Source organism: Triticum urartu, chromosome 7A, assembly GCF_056163025.1.
Source record: "Triticum urartu cultivar PI428250 chromosome 7A, HENAU_Tu73, whole genome shotgun sequence".
NCBI lineage: Eukaryota > Viridiplantae > Streptophyta > Magnoliopsida > Poales > Poaceae > Triticum > Triticum urartu.
Window position 1 is genome coordinate 192,991,383 of NC_141879.1, and position 9,831 is coordinate 193,001,213.

Sequence of the window (9,831 nt, forward strand, 5' to 3'; positions counted from 1 at the left end):
TCGCAGTCAAAGCTTCGATTGCAAAAGCAGTTCTAGGGGGGCCTGCCACCGATTCCCCCTTAACCATCTCACGTCTTTGCCACCATATGTACCAGCATGCAATGAGAATCGATTCCTGAAGTCCGACCCCCCCCAGATGGGAGATCTCCAGGTAGGATGATACAAAATATACTCCAGAATTACCGAATCCAATCTATCCACAACCAGAGCATTATCAATTAATTCCTCGAGGCCAAGAGCATGCCAAACTTCCCGAGCACGATTACATGTGAATAGAAGGTGGCGAATATCTTCCGGGCCTCCTTTGCAAATCGGACAAATAGGCGCTACAGGAATGTGGCATGCAGCAAGAATAGCCTTTCCTGGGACAGTGCCATGTAGGGCTTTCCAAACAAAAAATCTAGATTTTACTAGGGACTGAAAGCTTCCATAAAATATCCCATACATGATTCGGGTTTGATGCTCCTTGTCCATTTTCTCCTCTTGTTCTGGTGCCAAACTGGTGCTCTCGTTCTGTGTAATAAGCAGACCGTACCGAGAAAGAGAAAGGACTTTGTTTTATGCCAAACCACAAAGTCCTCCTGCAAGTGTTCACTCAAAGGAATCATGAGAATATTCCGAGCATCAATAGGCATGAAGATCTCTCGAATAAGTGGTTCATCCCAGCAATGAGTATCTTGATCAATTAACTCATCGACATGCCAAAGAAGACACTGACCCCTTCTGGTAATTACTTTCATGGATGGACATTTTGGAATCTAATGGTCCCCCCAAATATTGATATTACTCCCAGACCCAACTCTCCAAATATGTCCCCTCCTGAAAGTTTGTAAACCTGCAATTATGCTTTGCCAAGTATAAGAGGAACCCTTCTTAGGGCCAGCATTTAAGAGCTTTCCGCCCGGATAGTATTTTGCTCTTAACACTTTAGCACACAACGAGTATGGTTTGTTCAAAAGCCGCCATGACTGTTTTGCGAGCTTGGCCATGTTAGAAGAATACAAATCACGGAATCCCATACCACCTAGCTTCTTCGGGATGCACATTTTCCACCAAGAAAACCAATGCATCTTTTTGTGATCATCTGAATCACCCCACCAGAAGGCAGACATGGCATCATTGATTTCTTTACATAGTTTTTTGGGATCTTGAAAACAACCATGGCAAATATCGGGGTTGACTGAATTACTGATTTCAGAAGAATTTCCTTTGCCCCCATAGACAACAACTTCTCCTTCCATCCTTTAAGTCTCTCAATGATTCTTTCTAGCACATACACAAAACTCCCACTCTTATCTAGCCCAACCATAGAAGGTAAACCAAGGTACCTCTCAGAAATAGCTTCAGTGTAAATATTCAGTTCAGTGCAAATCTGTGCTTTCACATCGACATCTACATTAGGGCTGAAAAAACACTGCACTTCGCTTCACTAATTAGTTGGCCCGAATTTGCACAGTAATCTCTAGTACTTGTCTCAATGAGGTTGCATTAGTCATGCCAGCTTTCATGAGTATAAGGGAATCAGCAACAAAAAGTAAATGAGACACTGATGGTGCATTTCTGCACACCCGAATACCTTCAATGCCACGAACCTCCTCCTTTTGAGCCAAAGCACTAGATAAACCCTCTGCACATAGAAGAAACAAATAAGGTGAAACAGGATCCCCTGCCGAAGTCCCTTGCTTGGCACAAACATATATGTCTCTTGGTCATTAAACCTGGCCCTATATTTTACTGATTTTACACAAGCCATCAAAACCTCAATGAACTCTTCATGAAAACTAAGTCTACTCATTGTTTTCTCCAGAAAGACCCATTCCACACGGTCATAGGCCTTGTGCATATCTACCTTCACTGCACAATACCCCACTTTTCCTTTCTTCTTATTCTTCATTGTATACATGTTACATGGACTCATAGGCAATAAGAATATTATCCGTGATTGATCTCCCAGGAACAAAAGTGCTTTGAACAGGTGCAATAATTTCATACTCTTCGGTCGAAAGGCAATCATCTTTGAGATGATTTTATACAAAACATTGCATAAATTGATGGGCTTATATTGGGATATATTTTCCAGATTATCCGCCTTAGGTATGAGCACTATAGTTGTATCATTCCATCCAGCTGGAATATTCTTTTCATTTGTTGCCTTTAAAACTTCAGACGTAAGAATATCACCTACAATATGCCAACATTTCTTGGAAAAAATAGCATGCGCCTTAGTGTCCCCAATGGAGAACAGAGCCTTTTTAACAGAGCAGTAATAATAGTTATTGGAGTACTATTCCATAAAAATGGTAATTGGAGTACTAGTTAACCGATCAGCATGTGAAGCAGCATGTCGTTGCACGCGTCCATGGCGCCGGGCAGGCACCAGTGTAGGCAGTCACGGGACACCCAGAACTTCTCCGGCTCCCACAGCCGGTACTTGCTCGGGTGGGCGTCCGGCCGCAGCGCCATGGCCTCCGTCGCGTCCATCAGCAGCATCCTCACCCCTTTGCCTCTCGCCGCAGCCTCTGCCGCCGCGAACTCCTCCACCTGTATCCGGCGCATCTCCTTCTGCTCCTCGTCCATCTCCCACTGACCACGCCGGAGAGGCCGCGTCCGGACGCAGTCGCCGTCCTCGCTCCGCGTCCCGTTCTCGTAGTGCGACGGTGAGATCGTCCGCACGATGACCGTCCTGGAGCGGCCGCCCGGCGCGCCCACGGCCGCGCGGAGCGCGCTCCGGAACGCCAGCCGCATGGAGTACCGGAGCGTGAGGTCGGTGACGTTGGGCGCGAGGCAGCCGCTGCACCCGACGAGGCGGCCGCGCTCGTAGAACACGGACGGCCGGTAGAACCAGCTGCCGGCGGAGACGACGACGTAGTCGAACATGCCGGCGTGGGCCGCCCATCCAGCGTCCGGCTCGTCCAGGTGGAGGCTCCACAGGCCCGCCCCGCTACGCGCCGGGCCGTCCCGGTCCGTCTCGACGGCGCGGACGAGGAACGGCGACCAGAAGTCGGCGACGGCGAAGCCGTGGCGCTCGTAGCGGTAGACGTAGCCCGCTTTGGTCCACGGCACGGGCCGCTCGGCCCGCGCCAGGAGGCACACGAGCGAGTGCATCTGGTTCCTGGCGAGCGAGTCGCCGACGAACGCCACGGATTTGCCCCTCATGGCGCCGAGGAAGCGCGCCGCGTCGAAGCGGGGCAGCTCGCACCCGTCCGGCCGCCACCGCCACCGCACGAACCCGAGGTCCGGCTTGCCGTACCGCATGCAGTCGTAGTGGCCGTGGATCACGGGGCACGTCTCGTTGGTGTATCGCGGCGCGCCCGGGTCGGGCACCCACTCGCCCTTGAATATGTCGCAGGACCCGTTGACGCCTCGTCCATGGCCGGTCATGCTCGGGAGCAACGGCGGCATCAGCGGCACGCGGCCGGGCAGGCTCATCGCCGCGAGGACCACAAGGCACGTCGTGAGGACGGCGGCGGGGAGCACACAGTGCCAGTGGCGGCTGTGATGGGCAATCGCCGGGAGCTTGACTCCATGAAACTCCATCGGTGTTAACACACGAACTACGAATCATGAGCGTTATGTTTATGATGTGTAGTATGAATCAGTATATTTATACGGATTCTTCTTTTGTGCTGCTTCATGAACATTCATCAGTGTCAGGTGGAAGTGGCACGTCGATGCGATACCATTGACAACGAAGACGGTGGTGACTAGTTAGCGCTGCACGGTACGTAATTGGCATGCAGCTTACACTTGTGATGGTGGATTCCACGTGACCTCGAGTGCTAAACAGGTGCGCCTGTACGAGGCCATGAGCACTGGCCGAACTGTAAACTGAGCTAGCGGTAGAGCTCCATTCTTTTTGACTGGCGTGTCGAGATGTAGGAACGGAAGTCGCCCACCATTCCAGACATTCGAGAATGAGCATTTTATTTCCAGATCTGTCACGCATATTCGTCTCCTACCTATCTTTAGGAGACGCCTCTGGTCCTCCAAACCTTGTATTTAATATATACTTGCCCTGGAGATCCCTCTCTCTTTCTTCTAACAGTATCAGGCTAACCGATCCAATCATAGCCGCCGCCCGCTGCTTTGGCTCCACGCAGCCCTCAGGATGGTCGACTTCCATGACTGTTGCCGGGGGTTGCGCCGCCCGTACCTAGGGTTCGTCCGCCGGTCATGTTGACCGGCTGTCCTAGAGAGTCTTTTTTTTCCGAGCCCTTGCTTCGGATTTTTTCGCTCTTTCGCCGGTCGTTTTCATCGCGTTTTCTTTTTGCTTTTTCAATCTATGCTTGATCGGTTTGCGTCGCCCACCGCCGCCGTCGACCCCCGCGCCTCTACTCCGACATTAGCATCGACTACACCGGCCGCTTCATCATCAACCGCACGGCAATGCTGGACGCGCCGCCCAAGGGACACCTTCATGCCTCACTGCCGGCCGCCCGCCCGCACGTTCTTCATCGCCTGTCCGTCTTCGCGCCATCACCCGGGACATCACCGACAACGTCGCCATCGACTTTGATATGTGCGTCGTCCCAGCCATGGCACATACAGCGGCGCCGTCGGTCTGATCAGCCGATCACGCACCTGTCTTCGCCAAGCCCGTCCCCGAGCACGCGCCTACTGTCGATCGAGCCACAGGTTGATGTCGCGTCGTCCCTTCCGACTACCGCGTCGCCGCTTGTGGTCGTCCCGTCGGCTGCCCCGACCCGCGCATCGCCCCGCCGACGCCCCTTTGGGCTGTCGCGTCGCAGCCCGCGGTCCACGCCGCCGCCCCGAGATCCTCTCGCTGGCTACCTCTATAGCCCGCCGCCGCCTCTGCGTTATCCCTTAGGGCTATCGCGCCGCGGCACATGGTCCACGCCGCCTCCCCTCGGGCCATCACCCCGGCTAGTGGTTCTCCATGCATGGCTGCCCCGATCTGTGGGCCGCCGCTACACCACCAATTCGGGCTCTAGCGCTGCGGCATGCAGTCACCGCCGCCGCCCGAGTCCGTCCCCGCGGTTGCACCGACCTGCGAGCCGCCGCTACACCACCTCTTCGGGCTATAGCACTGCGCAACGCGGTCCCCGCCGACGCCTCGAGGTCTTCCCACCGTCGCCCCGACCTGCCAGCTGCCGCTGCGTCGCCCCTTCGGGCCGTAGTGTCATGGCCCGCGGTCCACACCGTCGTCCGCGCGCGTCGACTTCCCATGGTATGCGCCGCGCCGCCTCCCTTGGCGCGGGAACGCCACCGTCCGCGCCATTCTTCGTCACACTGTTGGGTTCCTCACCTACTTCGAGCACCGCCACCGTCGCCTTCAGGCCGCTGTCGCTGCTCTTCTTTGGCCGCCGCCGCTGCTACCCCTGTAGCCGCCCCCCGTCCACCCTCTTCGTCTTCGTCCAAGCACCAGCCCATCGCCAGTCGTCGTCGTCATCTACTCCGACAACCGCATGGGACATCGGCACCGCGTCGATTGGCGCCGCAACTTTTGTCGAGTCCTTCTTTCCTGGCCCCTCCGACTTCTCCGACATGGCGTACATCTCATGCAGGTCCCTCATCTACACATGCCCGGTGCTGGCAACACCGATGCGTGCCTTCGTCCACGACGTGTCCCCGGGCCTGGCAAGCTTGGTGCAACGCTTCATCAACTTCGACTTCGTCCGTCTACGCATGCCTGATGCCGGCAACACCAATGCGTGCATTCGTCGACGATGTGTTCCCGGGCTTGGCAAACCCGGCGCGACGCGTCGTCAACACCATTCTCCTTCCTGGCGCACCACTTCTTCGATACCACCGCGCCCATGAATAACTCGGCGTCTCCTTGCGCCCGCGGCTCCACTGTGACTCCCTCGACACCGGCTACCCCGACTCGATATCGACCATGGCGTTCTTCGCACGGATACCTTAACCATGGCTACACCACCCTACGCTCTCGGCTACATCGACATCGGTACAAAGGGTTATCATTCGCTTGAGCAACTCGTCGGCTTCCTCTACAGTCAACGCGTCCCGGACGCGACACCGTCCACGACGACGTTCCCGCTAGGATTGCGGGGGGATGTCAGTCCGTCGGCTGCTATTCTCTCCAGTCAGACCGTCTGCGTCGCTCCTGTTGTTCGCAACGCTACCTCTATGACTGTGGGGGGATGTTAGAGATATATTCGGGTTACATATGTTTGGTAGTCTAGGATTTGTAATTCATCTCCTACCTTATCTCTGGGAGAGGCGTCTTACGCTCCAAGCCTTGTACTCAATATATACTCGCCCTCGAGGCTCAATAATACATCCATCTGTTGGGGAACGTAGTAATTTCAAAAAAATTCCTACGCACATGCAAGATCATGGTGATGCATAGCAACGAGAGGGGAGAGTGTTGTCCATGTACCCTCGTAGACCGAAAGCGGAAGCGTTATCACAACACGGTTGATGTAGTCGTACGTCTTCACGATCCGACCGATCAAGTACCGAACGCACGGCACCTCCGAGTTCAACACACGTTTAGCCCGATGACGTCCCTCGAACTCCGATCCAGCCGAGTGTTGAGGGAGAGTTTCGTCAGCACGACGGCGTGGTGACGATGTTGATGTTCTACCGACGCAGGGCTTCACCTAAGCACCACTACAATATTATCGAGGTGGACTATGGTGGAGGGGGGCACCGCACCCGGCTAAGAGATCAAACAGATCAATTGTTGTCTCTTTGGGGTGCCCCCTGCCCCCGTATATAAAGGAGTGGAGGCGGGGGAGGGCCGGCCCTCTCTATGGCACGCCCTAGGGGAGTCCTACTCCCACCGGGAGTAGGATTCCCCCTTTCCTAGTAGAACTAGGAGCCCTTCCAAGTAGTAGGAGTAGGAGGGAAGGAAAGGGAAGGGAAAAGGAGAAGGAAGGAAGGGGGCGCCCCCCCTCCCTAGTCCAATTCGGACCAGCCCATGGGGAGGGGTGCGACCACCCTTTGAGGCCTTTCTCTCCTTTCCCGTATGGCCCATTAAGGCCCAATACAAATTCCCGTAACTCCCCGGTACTCCCGTAAATACCCGAATCACTCGGAACCTTTCCGATGTCCGAATATAGTTGTCCAATTTATCGATCTTTATGTCTCGACCATTTTGAGACTCCTCGTCATGTCCCTGATCTCATCCGGGACTCCGAACTCCTTCGGTACATCAAAACACATAAACTCATAATATAATCGTCATCGAAACTTTAAGCGTGCGGACCCTATGGGTTCGAGAACTATGTAGACATGACCGAGACATGTCTCCGGTCAATAACCAATAGCGGAACCTGGATGCTCATATTGGCTCCCACATATTCTACGAAGATCTTTATCGGTCAGACCGCATAACAACATACGTTGTTCCCTTTGTCATTGGTATGTTACTTGCCCGAGATTCGATCGTTGGTATCTTAATACCTAGTTCAATCTCGTTACCGGCAAGTCTCTTTACTCGTTCCGTAATACATCATTCCACAACTAACTCATTATTTGCAATGCTTGCAAGGCTTTAAGTGATGTGCATTACCGAGAGGGCCCAGAGATACCTCTCCGACAATCGGAGTGACAAATCCTAATCTCGAAATACGCCAACCCAACAAGTACCTTCGGAGACACCTGTAGAGCACCTTTATAATCACCCAGTTACGTTGTGACGTTTGGTAGCACACAAAGTGTTCCTCCGGTAAACGGGAGTTGCATAATCTCATAGTCATAGGAACATGTATAAGTCATGAAGAAAGCAATAGCAACATATTAAACGATCAAGTGCTAAGCTAACGAAATGGGTCAAGTCAATAACATCATTCTCTTAATGATGTGATCCCGTTAATTAAATGGCAACTCGTGTCTATGGCTAGGAAACATAACCATCTTTGATCAACGAGCTAGTCAAGTAGGGGCATACTAGTGACACTCTGTTTGTCTATGTATTCACACATGTATCATGTTTCCGGTTAATACAATTCTAGCATGAATAATAAACATTTATCATGAAATAAGGAAATAAATAATAACTTTATTATTGCCTCTAGGGCATATTTCCTTCAGTCTCCCACTTGCACTAGAGTCAATAATCTAGTTCACGTCGCCATGTGATTTAACATCAATGGTTCACATCACCATGTGCTTAACACCCATAGTTCACATCGTCATGTGACCAACACCCAAAGGGTTTACTAGAGTCAATAATCTAGTTCACATCGCTATGTGATTAACACCCAAAGAGTACTAAGGTGTGATCATGTTTTGCTTGTGAGAGAAGTTTAGTCAACAAGTCTGCCACATACAGATCCGTATGTATTTTGCAAATTTCTATGTCAACAATGCTCTGCACAGAGCTACTCTAGCTAATTGCTCCCACTTTCAATATGTATCCAGATTGAGACTTAGGGTCATCTAGATCAGTGTCAAAACTTGCATCGACGTAACCCTTTACGACGAACCTTTGTCTTACCTCCATAATCGAGAAACATATCCTTATTCCACTAAGGATAATTTTGACCGCTGTCCAGTGATCTACTCCTAGATCACTATTGTACTCCCTTGCCGAACTCAGTGGTAGGGTATACAATAGATCTGGTACACAACATGGCATACTTTATAGAACCTATGGCTGAGGCATAGGGAATGACTTTCATTCTCTTTCTATCTTCTGCCATGGTCGGGCTTTGAGTCTTACTCAATTTCACACCTTGTAACACAGGCAAGAACTCTTTCTTTGACTGTTCCATTTTGAACTACTTCAAAATCTTGTCAAGGTATGTACTCATTGAAAAAACTTATCAAGCGTCTTGATCTATCTCTATAGATCTTGATGCTCAATATGTAAGCAGCTTCACCGAGGTCCTTCTTTGAAAAACTCCTTTCAGATACTCCTTTATGCTTTGTAGAATAATTCTACATTATCTCCGATCAACAATATGTCATTCACATATACTTATTAGAAATGTTGTAGTGCTCCCACTCACTTTCTTGTAAATACAGGCTTCACTACAAGTCTGTATAAAGCTATATGCTTTGATCAACTTATCAAAGCGTATATTCCAACTCCGAGATGCTTGCACCAGTCCATAGATGGATCGCTGGAGCTTGCATATTTTGTTCGCACCTTTAGGATTGACAAAACTTTCTTATTGCATCATATGCAACTCTTCTTTAATAAATCCATTAAGGAATGCAGTTTTGTTTATCCACTTGCCAGATTTCATAAAATGCGGCAATTGCTAACATGATTCGGACAGGCTTAAGCATAGATACGAGTGAGAAACTCTCATCGTAGTCAACACCTTGAATTTGTCGAAAACCTTTTTGTGACAATTCTAGCTTTTGTAGATAGTGACATTACTATCAGCGTCCGTCTTCCTCTTGAAGATCCATTTAATATCAGTGGCTTGACGATCAATGGGTAAGTCAATCAAAGTCCATACTTTGTTCTCATACATGGATCTCATCTCAGATTTCATGGCCCCAAGCCATTTCGCGGAATCTGGGCTCATCATCGCTTCCTCATAGTTCGTAGGCTCGTCATGGTCAAGTAACATGACCCCCAGAACAGGATTACCGTCCCACTCTGGTGCGGATCTCACTCTGGTTTACCTACGAGGTTCGGTAGTAACTTGATCTGAAGTTACATGATCATCATCATTAGCTTCCTCACTAATTGGTGTAGGAGTCACAGCAACAAATTTCTGTGATGAACTACTTTCCAATAAGGGAGAAGGTACAATTACCTTATCAAGTTCTACTTTCCTCCCACTCACTTCTTTCGAGAGAAACTCCTTCTCTAGAAAGGATCCATTCTTAGCAACGAATGTCTTGCCTTTCGGATCTGTGATAGAAGGTGTACCCAACTTTCTCCTT

General features: G+C 50.8%; 1 pseudogene; it reads right to left on the reverse strand.

Moving 5' to 3' along the window:
• Window positions 1-1,955: 1,955 nt before the first annotated feature.
• On the reverse strand, window positions 1,956-3,575 carry LOC125525616 (protein trichome birefringence-like 19 pseudogene; annotated as a pseudogene).
• Window positions 3,576-9,831: the final 6,256 nt, after the last annotated feature.